Below are 16,677 nucleotides of genomic sequence, written 5' to 3' on the forward strand. Positions count from 1 at the left end.
CATCATATATCCAATCGCACACTTCCAGGACACAGGCCTTAAATTACTCACAGGATGTTTTCCTTTCCTTTTTTTGTGTGTGTGTGTTCCTACAAAAAAAAGGAAAGAAGCCATGAAGGGTAAAGCACTTATTCACCAAAGTAGATTCCCTTATTCCAAAGCATTTTGTGCTAATGCTGGAATATACTGAAAGGGCCTTGAGTAAACGGCAATAAAAATGTTTAGTGAGTGCTTTAAGCTGTCTTAAATTCGACTTTGCAAGGAATCCTGAGGAGCAAAAAAAAAAAATCATACTTTCCTTGACCTCCTATCGTCACCTCTTACTTATGTCAGTCACCTGCCAAACGAGGCAGCCATAAGCTGCCTTCCGATTTTTATAGCCTCTATGTAATGTGCATAAAGCGTAATGAAACTTCGACAATCCAATAAAAAAGAGGTAATATTTTCAGCCACGTTACACAATGCACCTTTTGATAGTCTGGTTTTTTTTTTTCAGCGTCCAGTGAAATGATGAGGTGTCATTCGCGTCTGAAAACTTCCATTTCTTCCACACTAATCCTTTAATGAGAAAAAAAAAAGAGTGAGTAACATTTATATATTTCAAACTCACAGCTTTGAGGAAAAATGACAGTATAATGGATTGCTTGGCCAATACAGCTTGACATTGCAATCCCCTTGCCATCGAGTCCTAAATTCACCCAAGTCTTTCCCCAAACGCCCCCCTCCCAAAAAAAAAAAACTGCACTTTGATCCTCCAAACTTACTGAGTTCAAATGCGACGGAAAAAAGCGAGTTGAATTCACTTTGAAGAAGCATCTATTTTTACATTTTTGAACATTCGACATTTGATATAAATGCATCCGCCATCCAGTTTCAACAGCGAAGACATTTAGTTGAAGGGATTTTTTTTGACGCCAGGTGTTGTTTTGTGGTCTTAAGAACGTGCCTGATGCTCGAGTTTCACCCATCTGAGCGCATAAAAATATAAAAAGTGACAGAGCGAGAGAGAGATGTTTGAAATCTGACATGTCAGAAAATAAAATAGCAGCCATGCTTTGTCACTAGAATGCTCCACAATCTGGTACATGTGATTAAGAGTTACACAACTTATCGAAAACATTCAGTCTTTCAGCCAAGAGAGGAAGCTGGGGATTAGTCATGCATCCCTTAATCTGCTAAGGAAATATGTTTCTTTTCCTTCCTGACATCATCAGTGAATATTGCAGCGACTGTCGCATAGAGGAGAGGTTTGGGAACAATAGTCAGCAGATTCACGCTGCCTGCCTCGGCGCCAGTTAATTTCCTTAATGAGCGTCAAAATTACTCGTTCTGATGCTCATTAAGAACAACATCTTCACAATTAACCCTTAAATCCCGCAGAGGTCATCAAGGGAGACTAATCTTTCGCAAATTGCGAGTGCATTAGCTAAAGAAGACAAACTGGGCTGATTTGATGAGAACGACGAGCCTTTGCCATTTCACTGAAACATCGTATAAATCACATAATGATGCAGAAAGACGAGTCGGTCTGGAGCGTCGTGCAACGCATCTTATGAATGCTGATAGAAACGATACCGGTGCCATGCTGCTGATTCTAAGTGGTAGTTATATATGGAGGGGAAGTCCTGAGGTGAACACAAACCAGGTGAACACAAACCAGCACATGAGAGCGACTGTCACTGTCAGCGACTGTCAGCAGATATTGCTGCTGTCAGCTAAAGATCTTTCAAAGTGATGGATGAATTCAAAGAGAAAAGTAAGACGCTTGTGTTGAAAACAAGTTTTTTTTTTTTTTTTTTTTCGTTGATCCTGATAAATTGGCACTTTTTTAAAATTTTTCAGTTCAATATTTGTCTCAAGCCGTATCGACATCCTTGTTTATCTGACGCTGAATATAACGAGTTAAGATGGCTGCCGTGATCGGTAGCGAGATATCTGTCACCGCATAGAACTGATTTTATTCCTGTGGATATCCCTTAAGTTTGATCAGGGATTTCTCCAGTTCAGCAGGGAGTCTGTCCTTCACCGAGCACCGGCTCTCTAATGATCTCTCAGTGGGGCTGACTGTCACACTTCTCATTACGAAATGGCAGGGCCGGTTCACCAGCACTTCGCTTCCACACTGATAGCACGTATAATAGTGAACACTGTAACCCTAACCCGAACCCTGAACCCACCAAGAGCAAGCACCGTCCTGAAGGTTACGAGGACTTCAGGAGTTGACATCAATCTAGAACAGAAGCTTCTTTTTTTGAGAAGTACTGAGACAGATTGTCATTCACCAGAGTCCTCCGAATAAACACAAGAAATGCAGTTTGTCCGTAGTTTGACTGCACCTTCCAAAACGCCGCTGTGGTTTCAGTTTGATCGGTGTTGCTCAGGGCTGGCGACACAAAACACACACGTTTTCATTTCTTGGTAATAAGACAGAATGAGGAAATGATGACCATCCGTGTTGTGTGCCTGTTAGAGTGAGACTCTACTCTGGTGCCTACAGTGTACTCAGTGTTGTGGTGCAATAAATAAACAAACATCAGCGTCGTGTTGTGCGCTCCCAGAAAATGATGATCACAACACACAGCTGCGGTTGACGCCCCCGCAGTTGCCTTCTTTGCTCACTTTACTTTAACATGGAAATTAGGTTTCCAATGGTGAGCACTGTCGGGAGCACAGCAAACTTGTGTAATGTAAACACACTTATGTGCTCAAAATAGCCCGTTTTGACTGTCAACACAAATGCGTCGCCATATAACGACAATAACGCTCAGCGTTTAGTTTCTCATCTCATGAAAAATAAACTAGACCCAACCGGGTTTGCATTTGATGGAGAATTTCATTAGCACCATCTCTAAACTGAAGGGTTTGGGAACAGTAATTACTCCAGAGCAGCATCTGAAAATAAGGTTCAGACCTCACCACAAATTTCTCATCTTCTTAACAAGGCAAAGAAAACCAAATGTTAGCGCTGTCCACAAACAAGGCAGAAATGCAGAAGCCAAGGAGTGAAATCTTTTTGGACATCAAATACCTGAACACGGCTGCAGCACATTTATCAAATCTAAAAACTCAGTTCATGATGGAAGGCTCTTTACAGCAGAATGTTTTCTCTGGTTTTATTTTTCTGCATATTCATTGAGGCCAGTTAGCCTTGACAGGCATTTGAAAAACTAAAAGAGAGCAGAGTTGCAGGTTTGTTGTGAACAGCATCCCTGAGCAAAACAACTTAATGGTCCATTCACGAACTGATGCATGACCTTGTCCGCCGCGTCCTCAGAGATTCCAAATACAGCTGGAATCGCCCGTAAAAGCCAAACGGATTGCTTTTCCAATAATAGTTGAGTGACACTGGTTTTATGTTTTCTCTCCCTCCTTTGTTGCAAAACTCTGCGAGGGCGCCGTGTTTTTTTCTACAGTGCTTCATGAATGTTACAAGTGGATTTTTAAAAAGAAGTGTTTGCGAGCACTTCCCGTGTGCGTTAGCGCGCTGTTCCACACTAGAAATGGTTTTTGATGTCACTCCTGCAACTGGGTTAAGTTTTGATTCCTGACTTTGCTCTCAGGAAGACAAACGCCCCCCTGAAACTCCCCCGCTTTGATTTGTGATCCAAATTTTTCTGTTGTTGTGACATTTTGTGATCCCGCGCCGTCACTCCCAACGGGCCATTCAGTGTAATATCGCTGCCATTTCATTTCGGAAACGTTCGTCACCGTAAGTAATTGGGATGTAATGTCATCTCTGCCCACACACTTATCCTCATGTAACGTACGGCATTATGGAGAGACAGCGGGGAAAATATGTCACATGCCCCCCCCCCCACGGTGTCTCCTGCATCAGCCAGCAGCTCAACACTTTATATATGAAACAGTGTGATACGCCTTCCAGAAGACAAAAAAAATCCCTCTCCAAGAATGCTCCTCTATTTCACTGTGACTTCACTCACTTATCACTATCTTCACACACACACACACACTCTAGCTGGGCCTCTGATGTGTGTATTTGCAGCAGTTATATGCCTGCACGCAGAAATGCCAGGCCGTGCTGCAGCTCATTGTAATGTAGAAAAATAGTGAAGGGAAGAGATGCAGAGCTATAAGGTGCAGCAGCAGCAGGAAAGGCTGCGCTGCTGGACCAGTGTCTGATGTGTTTAAAGTAAAAACACACACAGAATGAGGAGGATGCTGATGTGCCTGATCTCAAATCAGTGGTAAAGGCACACTGCAGCCTCAAAAGGTATCTGGACATTGAAACTTTCGGCAAACTCTGGAAGTTTGCACCTCATCAATCTCTCACAGTGCAGCGTTCGGAAGAACTATTGTGATTAATTGTTGTAATTTACTGTCCAGGTACACCCCGTCTTCAGTTTTGTCTTCCTCTTCCTCATTTCCCACAATTTCTGACAACCTCCAGAGAGCACGCTTAAACTTGGCACATTAAGCTGTGTCTTGCAAGAAATACAGCAGGTGAAGAGCGAACGGTGAAATCAAAGGAGGAAAAAAAAAATCAACTCCCTATCACAGAGCATCGAGTGGCAAAGTGTTCCGTTCCTCTTCCAGAGAGGAGAGTCGCATCTTTTCTACCGATTGTAGGGAAAATTCAGAAATGGCCTTTACTCATCGAACTACACAAACATGGCATCAAGTCATTCATTTGAAAAGTGAGGTACACCACCAAAATTAGGCTTTGTGGCTGAAGAGTTGTCTAAAAGAGCTGAAGCTCAGCTGTGAACAGTCCAGAGTCATCACCTTTCACTGCCAGCTTCCCGGAGCGCAGAACGAAATCAATGACTATCGATCACGATAAATAAAAACAAATTCAATTTAGTTCATTTGCAATTTAGCCAATTGCACATTTATGCAACTCGCACTGCACTCCGACGTGAGATCTAATTTCCAAAGACACACTAACAAAAGCATTGTTCAACAAATGTTGACAACATTTTAATAGATTGTTGTCTAGCAGAAGTTAATGTACTTTTTTAAAGATGTGATACTCTTTATTTTTTTTTATCATAACTGAGTAGTTTTGAGAATGTTTCTCATAACTTTGATGGAGGCAAATAAACCTAAATGAACCGTGAGGGAACGTCTTTATAGACGTATTTAACATATACTGTATGCAGCTTCAGATCTCTGACCTCATCTGAAGGCTTGAACATTAGTCTTGCAAAACAATCTTTCCCCTGATTTGTTGTTTTGATGTGCAAAGAAGGGAACGAATGAAAACTGTTCCCCGTGTCGTTGAAGTTGTTGGTCAGTCCCACCATCACACACCTGATCCAGAGCATCAGCACATAGCTGAGAAACACAAACTTCCAGGTTTCGAAGTTCAGCAAATATTCCAAAGATCAATGTACATGTAAACCGTGAAAATTTAACTAAATCTCTTTGCTGAAGGTGAAATGATGAAATGTTGCAGGTTACTGCCAGCTCACTCTAATGGTTTGACTGATGTTTGAGGGAGGAAGCAGCGGAGGGGATTTTGTCAGGAACCTCATTCTAACAGACAATGAAAAGGTCAAAAGTCAGCAGAAGTAGAGCAGCTGGGTTTATAACACCGTGTTAACCATTGGTATCCGCACAAATTGTTTAAATTACCCGATTAGCTTGAGTGTGAACCCAGTCAGGGGGGAACACACCTCTACTATTAGCCTCCATTTAACAAATTACAGCTTTGGCGCTTTCCACCAGTATATTAATTTGACTCTCATAGAGGAGGCAGGGATTTGTTTAAAAGGCGAGAGGTTGTGGAAAAGGACATATGCAGCCGAATTGAAGTCATTAATAATACAGAAAATCTGTCAGACTGCGAGGAATCCGCAGCACTGTTCATTTCAGGTGCCATTTTTTCTGCCACCTCACAGCCCCCACATTCAACTCCACCTCCAAATGCAATAAACCAGTTAAGGCAATCCAATTAAAACCCGATTCCAGCTGAGACCAGCATGGGTTGGCCTAATGGTTGTGCTGTAATTAGCTCCAGAGAGAGAGGCCTTGGGGATACACTTATCTGGATTGTTACTCACACATAAACACACATATTTCATCATTTACACTGAGCATATGCTATTACAACTCAAAGGTATTGATCTGGATTCCAAAAATATTTTCAAGCAAACGGTGGCTGTTTTTTTTTTTTCTTCTTCTTCTTCTTTGTCTTCTTCTTCTTCCTCTTCTTTTTTTTTGTGCAATGAAAAGCTGTCATATTGTCAGAGCTGTAACGCTGTAATTGGCTCTCTCATATACACCCACATCTTTTTAAGACACAAGGATGTCTGTATGCACTTCACACACACACACACACACACACACACACACCACCTTCAGCCTCCATTACACTGTAGAGAGGACAGAGAGATCAAACGAAAGCAAACCTTCATATTTACAGCATTCTCAAAGGGCCGTGACGCTTTATGACGACAGCTGACTTTAATGGCTTCACTCTGAGCGCTCTGGCCATACTTGAGGCCGTTAAACGGCAGCAACCAAACGGAGGAGAGGATTACATTCTCACCTTTCACATATGTGCTCAGCGATATGATGAGTCTTGAGCCGTCGATTCAGGCGGCACTACCTGCACAGTGTGCATCGTAATAAATTCCCTCAGGACCATCACCGACATATTACTCCCATACTCGCCCGCGACCTCTTGTAAGGGGGGTCAGCTTTGAACGACCGGGGATCATAATCAAGATAATTACAGTCAAATGAAAGAGAGAACAAACAAAGCATGCATCACACTGCTTAGGTGCAGGAGCATGCCCCCGAGAACTCATTGCACCGCTGCTGCACGCAGCACATGATCGCTTATGATTTATTGATTGCCTTCCTTGTAATGCGTAATGCAATTGCTTTTTATTGCTTTACATAGACCGGGGCAAATAAAACATCTTGACAGGCCACGTGAAAAAGGTCTCGGAAAGTGCTGTGAGAGAAAAAAGAACTGAGGAAGACTTTCTGAAGACAAGATACAGGGAGCTATATAGATTTATATGGAAATCTGTTTCTCAGCCTCCTCCTAACTTTTAAATAGATGACGGGATCGAGATAGAGAAAATAAATAGAAGCTTGATCGTCGACAAATTTGCTCCTTGATTCGTTTTGTTGAAATGGCAAATAGGAAAATATATCCCTGTCATGCACAAGTTGAATATCTGCAAATTTATACTCGCTTTCACTTTGATTGGATGCAAAAGCTTTGACGGATGCTGAAATTTATGACCGCTCTCCGGGACAGAAAAAAAAGTAGCTTTTTTCTTTTACCACCCTGCAGCAGTATGTGAGATGCATTAAGTTATTTCTGACGGCAGTTCCAGGTAATTACTGTCTCTAAAGGTCAGCCACACTTCTGATATAGTGATGTGAAGGTGTATGCAGAATGTGTTTGTGTGTCATGAGCACTTTACTCACCTGGATTAGTTTTTTTCACGGTTCAGGCCTTTTAGGCTCGTTTAGTTCTGACGAAAAGGGAAAAGGGAAGTCTACTGATTTAGCATTGCACTCCTGCTGGACTTAAAATGAACAGGTCAGATGAAAAGTTGCTAAACAGATCCAGAGATATCATAGTTTTTTGTTGTTGTTGTTGTTGTTTTTTTTTTAATCCAGCATATTCTAATTTCATTTCAAAAAGTAGTACCATATTACCCACAATGCAACTCATGCCACTGATCAAGCTTAGTGAATCAGGTGGATTTGTGTTTGTAGTGGCAGCTGCTCATACACATTTTCATAGTGATATCAACATTATACTCCTGACTATTTACTTTATAATTGGCCTTCATTGTAAATTCTATACATTGTTGAATTCAGTCTATCAATGCCGTTCACTGTTGCAGCTGCTTCATTTATTATTTAATCTTTTACTACTCATCTTATTTCACACACTGCTGTGCTTGTTTAAATTTTCTGTGTAAATGAACTTTTTTATTTTGATTTTAAACATCATAATCTTAACCATAGCTGTGTTTGTACAAATCAATGCCAGTCCCAACGCCAGCTTGGACTGGCTGCACCCCCCCGTCCCCAACCCAAGGACATCGATACCGTTCACTTTACTTGATGCACACACAGCTCACATCTTTCTTGGCGAACAAAGTGAGCTGTGATTCCTTTTGTATCTTGATGAGGTTGTTAGATTACATTTTCACATTTTTGTCCCTGAAGAAACGAGGAGCCGTCAGGTTTTCTGTGGAAGGATTAGAGGAGGGCTGAGACCTGCAGGTTCAGATGGCCTCTCTGTGGTTACTTGATGCTCAGTCAGGTTGAAATAAGCTTGTTTTCAGATGATGCAAACTAAAGGGGCTTTAAGTTGAAGTAAACTGTTCTCGCTTGTTGTGAACACACAAGGAGGATCTACACCAAGAATAAGAGGAAAGGTCTCCAAGTTTTGGCTCTGTGACCGTCCCTCTGGTCCTTAAAAATGCTAATGCGTCTGTGTCTGATTTCATGGAAGATGAAGAGGAGGCGGAACAGGAGCAGGAGAGTGATGAATGCATCGGTGTAGACGCCTTTCATTTCTCAGGGAGACGACACAGGAGATACACAGCCGTCAGGCTTGGGAAGCTGAGCTTGGGAAAGGCTGGACAGCAGAGCCCTGGGCGACCGAGGAGAGGAGTGTCTTCTCTGCTGCAGCGCCACGGGAGAGACACAAGAGTGCGGGTACAGATAGAGTAGTGAGATGAGATTAGAAAAGAAAAGAAAGAAAGAAAAAGATGAAGTGTTGGCATGGGGAGTGCTGCGGTGAGAGTTGTGGAGGGAAGGAGGGAGAAATGAAGGCAGAGAGAGAGGGGACTGTGTTCTGCAGCCATCTGGCCCGTTCACTGATCCAGAACGTTGACACTGGCAGCTGAAGAAGAGGAGAGGAAGGGGAGTGAGGGAGTGAGGGAGCAGAGGAGTCCTCAGTTCTGTGTCTGAAGAGAGAAGTCTGTTTGTATTGCTTTAATCTTATTCACAGTACACACTCACACACTCACACACACAAAGACACAGAGTACACTGTAATAATATTAGCTGGCTTTTTTAATCTTATCCAAAGCTGTGGAAGTACATCCAGGGAAACTCTCAGGCAGACTGAAGTGATACCCCCCCCCCCCATAATGACAACGGGCTGATCTGTTTTCACAGCTTGCACTAACTTTAAACTAACCAAACAGGTGAGGATAATGCGGCGGTTGAAGCATAAACTCATCTTTTGTGCAAGTGTGAATGAATTCAAATAACGGCCCTGTGCTGTGCTCAGGCTGAACTGCAAAGTTTAACCGGAGCCTTTTAATCCTTTTTGAAATGCTTGATTCAGACTGCACGGTACGTTTATATAAAGAGAAATGAACTGCAACATTCCTAACGTTAGCATCAACAGCTTTTTATTTCCCAGTTCAGCGTCAAACAAGCTCACTGTGACCTCCTTCTGTCGTCCACGTACCACAGACATGCTGCTAGACTCAGAGGTCAGTAATCTCTTTTTAAACTTATCTCACAACCCCCTTTATCGTAAAGACAACAACGGCAGACTGACACTTCCTGATGTCCAAAATATTGTTAATATTGAATTGAGTTTTGGGGAATTTGACTGTTTCCATGCCCTCATTAGCTTTTTGTTCAGGTGACATTAACACCGGACGAGAAAAAAGGTGTCTTTATCATCATGAATTGTTCCCCAAATCTTCTCCAGCAACTAGTCCCTTCTAACAGGTGACTTTCCTTTTACTGATAAGGCATTAGAAAATATCTCTTGCTCACTTTTCAAGCAAATCCCCTCCAGTACTTTCACAGTGGTGTCTTAACATTTCCGTTTAGTGAGTCTTTCCAATCTTCTGCTTGAAAGTTAATTTTCTATTTCGCACTCCCATTTCTCTTTGACTTTATTCTCTCCATTGCTGAGAATCTGAAGCAATTTATAGAAATTTGAAAGCAGTTTTTCTTTTCTAAGCTTCTTTTTTTTTCCCACAATTTTGTATCAGGTGTATTATTTATTTATTTATTTATTTTTCTATTTGCACGCTTCTGAGTGTTTCATGAGGAAAACCTCTTATCTGTACATGCTAAAAGAAACAATTTGACTCTATCACAGAGCGCAGCCGCAGAATTAAGGAGAGAAAAAAGCCAAATTGCTGCTGTGTTACATTCCTTTTCCTTTTTCTTTTTTTTTTTTTTATACTTGTGCCTGAAACAAGTTGACTATTCATGAGTCAGGACTCGGAATCCATTATTGGTCATTTTTGATTGATCCTCTGCTTGACTTTTTGAAATGAGATAAGACTGGCAATCTGGATTTAGTTTGGGTAGATAGCCCCAGCCGCCTGCGTCAGACGGCGCTGAGCCGAGGCTTGCGTTGAGGGTTGATCACACACAGGATCGGGAAAAGGTGGCATATCTAGCCCAAACAGATGGCATGTGTATGCCTGCATGAATGAACACACACAAGTGCATACAGGAAACGCCCTGCCCTCACACAGACACACACACACAAATAAACAAGGTGTAGTATCCAATCGTGAACAGAGAGCTTAAACGAGGTCCTAACCATTATTAACATGAAACTCAATATAAAATGGAATCAGAATGAGGCCAAGCCAACAAGATAGTACACTGAGATTAATATACGTAATATGAAGCAGTGCAAAAATAATGACAGTCATAAAGAGGTTACTCGACTGTGAGCAAAACCTACAGCCAACCTGTAATTTGAAATTCTGGCAGGGCTAATTGCCGAATTATTTCCTGATAGTGTAGAACGATGATCAGATATATGGATGGTAGATAATCTCATCACACCTTTTTTTTTTTTTTTTTTTTCTTCTCCTTTAATCTCATTTCACGGCTGACTTCAAATGCAGAATGTTCCCCTCTCACTCTTCTTCGCCTCCACCTGGCTTTATCCAAAGTGTTCAGCAGATTATTGGATCCCATCCCATCTAGATCACAGGAATGCCAAATCTAATTGCTCCCATGATTTAAAATAATCTTACAGCAACATCTCGACATCTAATGGGAGCAATTACCAGCAGTCTGACGTGCATTGTACTGTCAGCTGAAGCTCAAAAGACAAATTTCAGTGGCTTTTTTTTTTTTTTTTACATTCTTTTAGCATGCAAAATCACCTCTGAAGGTCACAGCGGTGTTTAAAAATCTGAAGAGTTGCAAAGCATTTAATTGACAGTGTTCACTTATTAATAAGCTGCAGTGTCCTTCAACTGCCTTGACAGTTTGCATGAGTAAACTTCTCAAAAAACGCTCAGCAGCTCGTGCTTTTCTGTTGATAAGGTCTCAGAGTCTACTGTAAAGAGCCAGTGTAATGTTTAAGTGATGTCTGTATTCTCATTAGCAGCTCATAAAAAACATGAGGAATATATCTCTCCTGAAAAAGCTCTCAGGGCCGAGCCTAAAGACACTCAAACAAAATTATTAAGACAACCACTAAGAAGCAGAAGCAGCTGCGATTGAAGATTTCTATAAGTTTTTGTCCCTGCGCTTGAAATGAAAAGTCTTTTATATAGATGAGATGCGAGGAGAGGTCTGAACAACGTTTGCCTCTTTGTGCGTCATGTAGGAAGACGTTTAAAAGCGACGCTTAACATTCGCAAAGCTGTGATCAACACAATTTAATCTTTTACAGTTAAATTAGCGGCAATTAAACTTCAAATGACAGAAAAAGAGATACGTTTGTGTCCGCTTTTGTTGCACTGTAGAGGAAAAAAAAAGGAGATCATTTGCATTTAGCTGGAACAGTTCTTTTTGAAGTGTCCCATTTTGAAGCCACATCTGTTTTGCATAACGACTGCACAACTAGACCTACACGGCTCATGTGACCTTTCAGTTCTGACATGCTGCTGTACTACACTGTCACTAGCGATGCTCTGCTTTTCCTCTCATTTTTGTCTCTTCTGCTCATTTGGGATCAGCCTGTCTTTGTGCATGCAGGCTGGCAGCTCTCAGCCATGTTCACCACCCCTGAAGGAGAAGCAAGCCTGTCCCAAAGTCGCTGAAGCGGATTAGTCCAGCCTCACTCCCTCTCTTTCTCAACCCCCCCCCCCCCTCCCCCCCTTTTCTTTTTTTTTTTTTACATTTTTGGAGAGGCGAGGGCTGGAGAACAACAAGCTTATGGGGTTGCCAAAAGTTTATGCATTTTTTAAGGTGACTAAGAGCCTCTTTGTTTTCCAGGACAAATAATAATTGAAATATTTCCAGAAATTTGGATTCTCATTGTTTTCTGAATGACTGTTTGGCTGCACTTAATGGCCAAACTATATATTCAGACCAGATTCGGAGAGACTGTAAAAATGAGATTTTAATAACTGCGTTGGAGGGTTTATCCATCCTTTAATCATCCATTGTGTCCCCGTTTGCTACCAGGAACTTAAAAAATGTATGCATGAACAAACAGTAGTCAGTAATATAGTTTGTGAAAATTGCTTTTAAATTAGAGATAGACTTCACAGCTCATGTAGAACAAAATGCTAATTTATTATTATTATCTCAGTAACAGGTAAAAGCTGTGTTTGTCGGAATCAGCCCAAAGCTGTGAAATTGTTCAAATTAGATGTAAATATAATATATCAATCCACAGCTGCTACCCATGGACCTGGAGACTGACCTGAACATTTCATACCAAACAAATAACAAATAACTCTCATATACTCTTTGATTGGAAATTATCTACCACATAATGAAAAAACCAAACACTGTGTCGTATTCCTTCATATCTCCGTAACCGAGTCTGTGAAACAAAGACAAAATCCTGTTGGGTGGCAGCTTCAACTCCATTTCTGCAGATTTTGCAAAGAATATGAAAAGGTTTGAAACTCACAAACACGATAAAAGACTTTCTTTCCTGGATCTTCTTGTTAGTTGGACACAGAAACTGGCTGGCTTGCTGGAACTAAAAAAGAAACAGGAGCCCCTTACTGATAGAACTTTTAGGGGGGGGGGGGGCTGCCTTTCCTCTGTTGCTGTCATGAGAGCCGGTGATGGACAGCGAGCAGAGCAGAAGGCATGTTCAGAAATGTAGCTCTCTTTGAGGCAGCCACAGTCATGGGAGACGCATGATTTTTATTTTTATTTCTATTCATTTATTTATTTATTTGCTGTTTTGTGACAGGCTGCCCCTGCTGTCCCATCGTCCTGGAGGAGAGGGCCAGGGGGCCGGCCTTTGGAGGAACTTTGCTCTCTGTAGTTCTGGGGAAGCAGGGGAAGCCATCACTTCTATGCCCTCTCTTGGGACACTGGCGGACAGCCAGCAGCAAACTTAACGCTCTGCATAGCCCTTTGAGTCAAGACTCGCTGACAAGAAGGCTGCGACTAAGAAAGCTGAAGAGATGACAAAACCATCCTAATCTCCTCCGAGCAGCTTGTCTTCCGTGTCATGCTATACATCGTGCTGAACAGCAGGTTGAGCATGTCGTCGATGGCCATCAAGCTGGAAATAAGGAATTACAGAATCTTTGCTATAACAAAGTGGACGAGGACTAGGCTTATTTAATTGGATGAGCACGTACTTACTGAATATGTCAGAGCAGAAACTGAAGCTAAATGGTCTTTTGGCGCGATACAGAACTGCATCTGAAGGACTGAAGAGAAACAGAGAAAAATGTTAAAGCCGTTTAATTATCGTCGCCAGGAAATTAATATTCTCACCACCGGCTTGTTGGAGTGTCAGTTCTGGGGAGCATTTAGAAAACAACTCAGCTCTGCTTCAACGAGCTAAATGCTGCATCACATATTCCATTTAGTCACACTAAATGGAAACCCCCCCCCCATTAACTGGCACACCAAGAACCATCCAGACTGCGTATTCACCATTGACTCTTTTAGCATTTTAGCAAAGTTAGCACTTATCTTAACTGCTGATCAGCATTCAACTGTAGTAGTAGGAATTCGACAGATCACTTTTCAGTCCTTTCATATGATGTGTCTGTTGATCATGATCTTGTTTTAGGGGTTGTCGTGCCCCATCAGGTACAGTAGGGCAGTCGCCGATCAGAAGGACTGGGATTTGTTTCCTGGAGTGTCAAAGTGGGAAGACGTCGAATCCCAAATCATCCTTGGTGGCTTTTCCATTAGTGTATGGGTGATATTTGTGAATGTGCATCAATATGCAGTGTGTTATAAAGCACAGTCGTCTGTGAGACTGAAAAAAGCACCATAAAAATCCATTCATTTCCCTTTTTTGGGAAGGGGGGGCGTGTGAGTATCAGATCAAGCAGGACCCAGCGTGGATCTTCAGTGAAATACCTTTTGCCTGTGAGACTTTTAAACTTTTCAATCAAAGGACAAAGGAAAGGTCACTTTGGATTGCAAAGGCGGAGCTCGGTCTGAGTTTAGCAGTCTGTTGAAGTTGCTGTGGGGTCGGGTTGTAAACGAGGTCTTCTGGATGCCTCCCTTCCTGTTTCACCTGCAGGCTAAAGATTACTGTGTTTTCTGTCATAGATTACGCTTTGATTGGGATTTCAAGTCAAACTAAATTACAGTAATTAACAGAAAAATGGGAGACAAAAGCTGAAATGCGTGCATTAAATCTTGCAAATGCTAATCCCTGCTCACAAAGCAATATGTGACAACCCCAGACACAGAAGCTGCAGCATAAATATTGCATTGCTCCATATATCTCTTAGACCAGCTTTATGTGAGTCTGGCCTTGAGTTAGCGACTAGAATGCAAATGCAGCCAAGCAGAGCTCAAAACTGTGACCTCCCTTGTCATTATCTCAGCTCTGGTCAGTCGGACGTGGTGTGGCATCACCGGCAAGTGTATCCATAATTAACGACACGGCCACTATGCAAGAGCACATGGAGCCAATCAGCTGTGTTTCCCAGTCGGCCCATCTAATGAAGACACTAAGTCGAGTTGTCTGTGTACATAGGCTCCCAAAGTGGTAGTTAGTTATTCTTATGCATGTCCTCAATTTGATATAATTCACCAGCCTCGTTTGAAGAGATGAGCGCTGCCCTGAAACCCATCTCTCCCCTAACACATCGTTTGGCTCGCCACCAATCACATAAATTGGTCAGCAAAAAGTTTCATTTTGTCCTTGTGAAGTTAATCAACTCATTGGAGCACACATAACCCGGGAAGCAGCATATCTATTGTCTCCAGAAAGGATATTTTTCTTTCCAATGGCCTCCATGGCAAATAGGCAGAATGGCACATTAGTTTTCTCCCTGGGTGGACTGTCCCGTTCGTTGTGGGCTGGAGCCCGGAGTGATTGAATAGCTCCCCGAGGAAGAAGCAATTTCACAATGTGAGCTTCTTGCCACCGAGAAAACGACTGTACAAGAGGGTAGGCAGCAGAAGTGTTGGAGTTGTGGGCGGGGGGGGGGCTGAGGTGAATGTGTTGACAGGTGCTGTGTGGTCATGTGTATTTAGTTTAGTTACGCTATCTCTTCCTTCCAATGTGGAAATGGAAGTATAAGTCTCCCTTGAGTGCTGGTGAACGAGCCGCTCTGATTTGGGAGGAGGGTCGCAGGATGACAGCTGCCGTCTGTTGGTCACCGTTGAATTTAGTTCTCGTCCCGTCTCTTTCTCATTTTTTCACCGGAATTGAAACACATCGACAGACGGAAAGTTGTCAGCATTGTCAGTCAAATCTGGTGAAACCCGCACACATTAAAGTTTATTAAATTAATACATTTTAACAGAGGAGTGCTCTCTGGGCGTCAGTTTCTTCTGCTCTGGATCTCGATGTGAAGTAAAATATGGCTCACTGGACGTGCAGAGGGGCGCATCGGGAGTCTGGAAGTACGAAGTATGACACAGAAGGACTGTTTTTAGATTGGTCTTGCTGACCAGAAAAGACATTGCCCTGCAGGAGGAGCGGCCACATAATGTGAGAGCCACTGAAAGTGTTCACTCATTCCAGCAATGCTGACGCAATCCTGCACCAAATACGTGGAAGCACTGAAGGGATGAAGATTCTCATCTGGGCTCATTTTACTCTGATATTGTTTGCCTCTTTTCTTAGGACCTCTACCGCCCAGTCTTCCTTAAATGTACCTCTCATCCTCTAACACTGGAGCTTGCAGTAACTGCTTTATGGCACTATTGAGAAAAGACTTGGAGGGCTGGCTCTATATAATTTATTGCTCCTTCTGTACCTCCCAGTGCGTCCCTATTGGAAATCCCTCTCAGCGCCCACGCCAGCCATCGCATGCAGATATAGAAAAAGGCATTTTTTTAATTTGGGTCACATTTCATTTGAATAGAGTGTAATATTCTCTTTTTTTCTGCACCCGAATAAATCAATTTTGGTGTTTTCCATTATTGTGGCTGATTAGACCTCCAGTCAGGTGGAAGTTTGGCGGAGCTGTGTACTAATAAAAAAATAATAACAGCAGTAATTGTCCTGTGCTAATGTGTCCAGAAAAATCAATAGAGGGTTGAGGAAAATGGATATCGAGCTTCCAGTTCTGCAAAGGGGTGATCATTCAATATTAAAGATCCCATTTTAGATTTTCTTGTCTTTGTTGAGGTTAATTGTTAAAAGGTATGAAAAAGAAATGCAGAAACCAGCAGTCAGGACTTCTGCAACATTGTGATGTCACAACAAAGCAGTCACTGATCTGAACCACACCCCAAATAAATATATCTAATATATATGAAAAGCTGACACAAACGGATCTCTTTTGTTGTCATTTGAAGTTTAATTGCATAATATAACTGTAAAAGATTAAATTGTGTTGATCACAG

The sequence above is a fragment of the Echeneis naucrates genome, chromosome 9, assembly GCF_900963305.1.
Source record: "Echeneis naucrates chromosome 9, fEcheNa1.1, whole genome shotgun sequence".
In the NCBI taxonomy this organism is placed as follows: Eukaryota; Metazoa; Chordata; class Actinopteri; order Carangiformes; family Echeneidae; genus Echeneis; species Echeneis naucrates.